The 6,000-nt window shown below is 37.4% G+C and overlaps 1 protein-coding gene across 3 annotated transcripts in view; it reads left to right on the top strand.

Annotated features, from left to right (window-relative positions):
* The first annotated feature begins 1,312 nt into the window (after nucleotides 1-1,312).
* mettl22 (methyltransferase like 22) overlaps nucleotides 1,313-6,000 on the top strand; it is a 45,544-nt gene continuing 40,856 nt past the window's right edge. The window contains exons 1-2 of one of the 3 annotated variants that reach the window (XM_039774563.1): nucleotides 1,313-1,394; nucleotides 1,925-2,087. The gene's annotated coding sequence lies outside the window, so the exon portion shown is untranslated. Of the gene's footprint in view, nucleotides 1,395-1,892; nucleotides 2,088-6,000 lie in introns of all 3 variants that reach the window. The other 2 variants (XM_039774564.1, XM_039774565.1) reach the window with 2 other exon arrangements.

Raw genomic sequence — 6,000 nt, 5'->3', positions numbered from 1 at the left:
ATTGTTATTCCATTTTTAAATTATAAACTAAAATATCAAGAAAGTCGTGCATCGAGCATAGTGAACCTCAGTTTAACGGGAATACTCCAATCGGCAAGAAAGTAAATATTTTATTCTCATTTCATTTTTTTTTACTCCAATAAATATAAATAATTTTTCATATTTATAGGATTTTGTAATTTTGACTCCAATAAAAAAATAATTCTTCTTTTGTACATTTATAGATTTTACTAATATTATGGCTGCAACGGAGGGTTGGGCACCGAAGGCGCTAGGGGGCTTGCCCCCCTAGTTAGGTTATATTAGCATAATTAAAAAGTATCATGGTGGTGCAGTAGTTTGTGCTGTCTCATAGTTCCAAAGTCGTAGGTTTGATTCCTGGCCTGATCATTGCCTATACTTTCTATTTTTAAACTGCTATTGTCTTTGGACTTTCTCCATTTTAAAATGGTAGCACTTAATTGACCCAGTGAAAGTGGGAGTGCTTTATGACAGATTGGTCACCCCATCCATTGATGGATATTGTATTGCTGAAAAATGCTCTCTCTTTTATCCCTTCAACTAGGTTAAGCACATTCAGAAAATGGATGAATGGATATTGTAATAGAATGCCGATTTGTGCTCTGAATGCTGAGAAAGAAAGAAAGAAAGAAAGAAAGAAAGAAAGAAAGAAAGAAAGAAAGAAAGAAAGAAGAGACTGAGCAGTAGTGCTGTTGGGAATTTGGTCATGGTGCTGTGAAGAAAATAAAATAAAAAGTGTGTTTTTGGACTTGTGTGTTACTGTGCCTGTGTGTGTCAGGGCTGGACTTTCCACTATATATATATACTGAGACACACACACAGAGAATTTTGTGGTCTTATGCTCTTTCTAGCCCACTCTGGTCTGCTGATGAATGGCACATGGGGTTGCCACCTTTGCATGGCATCAAAGCTCAATCCAGACTTTTTTTACGTATAACCCCTAGCAGGAAGAATGAGCTGTGCATCTCCATTCAAACTTCTGACTCCCTCAGTGTGTTTAAGATGTGTTTGAAGATTCTCTTGTTTGGTAAATTTCTGTCTAATTCATAGGTTTTGTAACCTAGGAACTGTAATTCGATTGTTGAAGCTCTTCACTTGTAATGGCCAATTTGTAATATGCCCTTTAAAACATATCCGCAAACAGTCCTTCAGAATGATGTTTATTAAATTATGTTAACCTCTTTTGTAAGTCGGTCTGGGGGTGCTCCTAACCTCCTTCTCCTGGGCAAAAGTATCTGCTGAACCAATAAAGGTAAATGAATGTAGGCAGGATCAAACAAGCGAACGCGGAACACGTGAGCGTCAGGGATTTGCTACGAGTCGTGCTGCTTTTGAAGGAGCACCGAGCTGTCAAACTTGCTGCATTTTTGCAGGTAAGATTTATTCAATTTATACAAATAATAATTTTAGGGCGAATGGAATTTAATAGCATAAATTCGTCTTGTGTAGACGTGAGATTGAGGAGTTATATATTTTATGTCAATTTATTTGTTTATTTTAAAAATACATGTTTTTATTTTACGCCTCGTAAAGTTAATGATGTGATATTTTGGAATGTATAATTTGGCTGCAGTTACGGAATATACATTATTAAGTTTAATAGCGACATGAAGAATCTGCAGGATAGGTTTTGTAGCGCACGTGCCGAAACTGAATTAAGCGGATGTGAAGATATTACGTTATTTTGTAATAAAGTTGTAACAGCAGTTAATTTCCCAGCTTGTTGAATTATTAAATGTAAGCTTTATCGTTTTTTTTTTTCGTGAGCGCAGGGAATCAGCTTTCTTATCGTATCGCTTGTAGCAGTTATTTAACATAAATAAATGACGTTTTATTACTGAGACATGTTATGATTTATTTATGCTTATCAGGTTTTATTTTTTTGTCGATTTGCACCTGCCAGTGTCCATTCAGAGGCCATACTTCGTCGAAGAGAATATGGAATACTTTTGGAGATCTTTTTTTAGAAGTTCCTGATTGAGGCCCCCTCCTCCCCCCCAAGCCCCACACGTTTAAGCTTGACGGCTGTAATATGTGCTGGAAAATGAGCAGCTAAGGACTAAAAGGTCTGATTATTTGTTTTATGTAATCAAACCATGAGGTGTATGTCCCTCAGTGACATTTTAATGGGTATGTATTGTATGTCACACCGTCGATGAACCTCTAAACTTGGAACATCCACGGCAGGACATTGTGCATCCTAAATTTAGTATTACTGCCTCATAAATTATTTTCTGAGTGACTGTGTTTTTTTTTTTTGGGCTGCTGGTTTTTTAAGTCAGAAGGTGATTTTTTGATTAATTCCGCTTGTTTAAGTGGAGACCATGTGTTTAAACATCAAGTCAAAAATGCCCCACTAATTTACTTTTCTAAGATATCAAATAAAGATACATTTGACAGGTCATGTTCTAACCCGTGTAGTCCGGACCAGGAGTAACGTATGGTGCAAGGCAGGAACAAACCCTGGAAAGGGTGCCTATGTATCGCAGGGCGAACACACACATGCACCCCAACAAAAGCCAATTTAGAGACGCCAGTTCACCTAACCTTCTTGTCTTTGGACAGTGGGAGGAAACCCACGTGGACACGGGGCAAACATGCAAACTCCCCGCATGGGAAGACCAGGACGTAAACCCAGGTCACCACAGTGCCGCCATGCCGTCCAAAGACACATTTGTTTTATGCAAAACTAGTAATTAACCCATCTAAACCTACTACCCTAATTACCTTTTTTGATGGCTCATTTCCAGTGACCTCGCACAAATACAGTTAATGGTAAATTCATTGCTCCTCTCATGACAACCTACACTCATAAAAGTAATGTTGCCACAGTGGTTCTTCAGAGTGATGACATAGGAGAGGGGCATCAAACTCCGCTCCATTGCAGCCACTTTTCTTAATTACACAGTAACCAGTTGCTGCTGATAGTTTAACATATGTATTTTGCCTTAATTATAATTGATTTGATTAATTGATTTTTTTTTTCTTTTTCTTTAACTGCCTGCCAGACAATAATGGGATGTAAACCAAGTAAATCAGTTCCTGTTTTTATCAAGCGTCTCATATGTGCTCCTAGGAATAGCACTAAAAGTACAACTAGGATAAGAGTAGTTCAAGAAGCAATAACGAAGGGTCATATACCCACTCAACAACAACATTTATTTATATAGCACATTTTCATACAAACAGTAGCTCAAAGTGCTTTACATAATAAAGAATAGAAAAATAAAAGACACAATAAGAAAACAAAATAAATCAACATTAATTAACATCGAATAAGAGTAAGGTCCAATGGCCAGGGGGGACAGAAAAACAAAAACTCCAGACGGCTGGAGAAAAATAAAATCTGTAGGGATTCCAGACCATGAGACCGCCCAGTCCCCTCTGGGAATTCTACCTAACATAAATGAAACAGTTCTCTTTGGATTTAGGGTTCTCACGGAAGGGCTTGATGATGATGATGGTCATGTAGACTTCTGCCTTTTAATCCATCCATCATTGTTGGAGCATCATGATGCTTTGAGTAGGTGGAGGCGACACAGGCCACCACCACAAAGAAACCGGAAAAAGAAACAGAAAAAGAAACAGAAGAGAGAGTAGGGGTCAGTACAGATTTTAGAGCCACCATGAATAGTTATTATGAGGAAATTGAACATACAGAGTATCAGGATTAAGTTAAATTAAGTTAGATTGAAGTTATAGAAAGGCCATGTTAAAGTAATATGTTTTCAGCAGTGTTTTAAAGTGCTCCACTGTACCAGCCTGGCGAATTCCTATTGGCAGGCTATTCCAGATTTTAGGTGCATAACAGCAGAAGGCCGCCTCACCACTTCTTTTAAGTTTTGTTCTTGGAATTCTAAGGAGACACTCATTTGAGGATCTAAGGTTACAATTTGGAATATAAGGTGTCAGACATTCTGAAATATAAGATGGGGTGAGAATATTTAAGGCTTTATAAACCATAAGCAGAATTTTAAAGTCAATCCTGAATGACACAGGTAACCAGTGTAGTGACATCAAAACTGGAGAAATGTGTTCGGATTTTCTTTTCCTAGTTAGGATTCTAGCAGCTGCCTTCTGCACTCGTTGCAAACGATTTATGTCTTTTTTGGGTAGTCCTGAGAGGAGTGCGTTACAGTAATCTAGTCGACTGAAAACAAATGTGTGAACTAATTTCAGCTAGGAAATTTCCCAGCTAGGAGTAGGAGTTCACGCTTGAGAATGAATGGCACCATGATTTTCTGGCATCTGTAGCCACAAAATGGCAATTATGAAGGTGTTTTGTACATCTTTTGGAAATTATGATGGTGCTTTTTACTTCTCAGATAGTAATACTGTAATAAGGTTTCTCTTCTAAGATGGAGGGAATCCTTTTGGGAAGAAAAAGAACTGGGTGGCGGCAGATTTCTGTTCCAAACACAAGCTGTATTCTCTGCAGCTGCTAGCACACGGTCAGGCCAAAACAAAACAGTAACAGTCTTACTTCCTCTCACATAACCTCCCAGATCTTGAATGCTTAACTTTATAAACACTACTTTCTAACACATTACAACTTAATAGAGAAATGAACATTGGAAATCTAAATGACTTTGCATCCTATGAACAATTACATTCCAAATTTAACATTCCAGCTACAAATTTCTTTCAAAGATCCAAGAGGACACTGGGAAAATGACCTCTCAATTAATATATCAGAAAAGGAGTGGAAAGTAGCAATGCAGAGAATTCACTCGAGCTCCATATGCAAAGCATACAATTATACAACTCAAAATTATATATCGAGCATCTGTCTCGACTAAAACTCTCCAAAATGTTTCCAGGGCATGATCCAACCTGCAAACGTTGCAACCAAGCCCCAGCCTCACTGGGTCACATGTTCTGGGCCTGCTCCAAATTAACATTATTCTGGACAAAAATTTTTAATTACCTCTCAGACAGTCTTGGACTCACAATCCCTCCTAACCCATTAACAGCTGTGTTTGGGGTTCTTCCAGAGGGTCTTAAAGTGGAGAAAGACAAACAAACTGTGATTGCATTCACTACACTGTTGGCACGCAGACTTATTCTGATAAACTGGAAGAACCCAAACTCTCCTCTTTTAAGTCAGTGGGAAACTGATGTGTTATATTATTTAAAATTGGAAAAAATCAAATACTCAGTTAGAGGATCTGTGCAGACTTTTTTCAAAACATGGCAGGATCTAATCAGTAATATTTTGAAATGATTTTATAAAGCACAGAGTTTATTAATTTAGGTATTTTTACAAGCCTTAAATTTTACACCGTTTGGCTTGCTCTCTCTCTCAAGGGTGGGGATCGATCTGTTCTTAGCATAATTCTTTTTTTTTGTAAAACTTGATTGCTATGTATTGATTGTAATAAAATTAATAAATAAATAAAAAAAAAAAAAGGAAATCCTAAATGTAGGTATATTCCTATTCCCATTTTAATATAATGAACATTTACTTCTCTAATTTAATGCTTAAGTGACAACATAACTTTACAATACTAAGACTTGACCTCAAAGATGATAATAATATTCAGAGGGATGTGATTATGTTTTATTAGTTGCATGTTTTTAATGAACAGCGACTTCTGGCGGCCCCTAGATATTTATAGTGCTGACCTAGAAGGTACGGGACTGTATAAGTGGAAACTAGTTCACTTGTCCTCCACCAGTGAGCCTAAAAAATGACGGTAAAAAAAGAGATGAAGTTAATGACAGCGCCCCCTCTGCACCGAGGGTGGTATTGCATACTTTCTCAGAACCTTGAAGATGTTCACTAAGCGCTAATGCTTAACTCCTGACTTAAGTGAGAATGTTATGTAGTGAACTAGTACTTTTTATTTTTCGCTGTTAGCATAGGCTCCTTCCCTTTGCAGTCCTGTACTGAAATTGAGAGAAGAAAAGTGCACTTAGCTCTTTGGTGTATATAGAGTTTTAATGTGTTAACACAACATGTCTGATTGTCAGCTTGAG

The sequence above is a fragment of the Polypterus senegalus genome, chromosome 13 (genome assembly GCF_016835505.1).
Source record: "Polypterus senegalus isolate Bchr_013 chromosome 13, ASM1683550v1, whole genome shotgun sequence".
NCBI classification, from domain to species: Eukaryota; Metazoa; Chordata; class Cladistia; order Polypteriformes; family Polypteridae; genus Polypterus; species Polypterus senegalus.
Note: the sequence above shows the minus strand (reverse complement) of the source record. Positions and strands in the feature narration are given on the sequence as shown.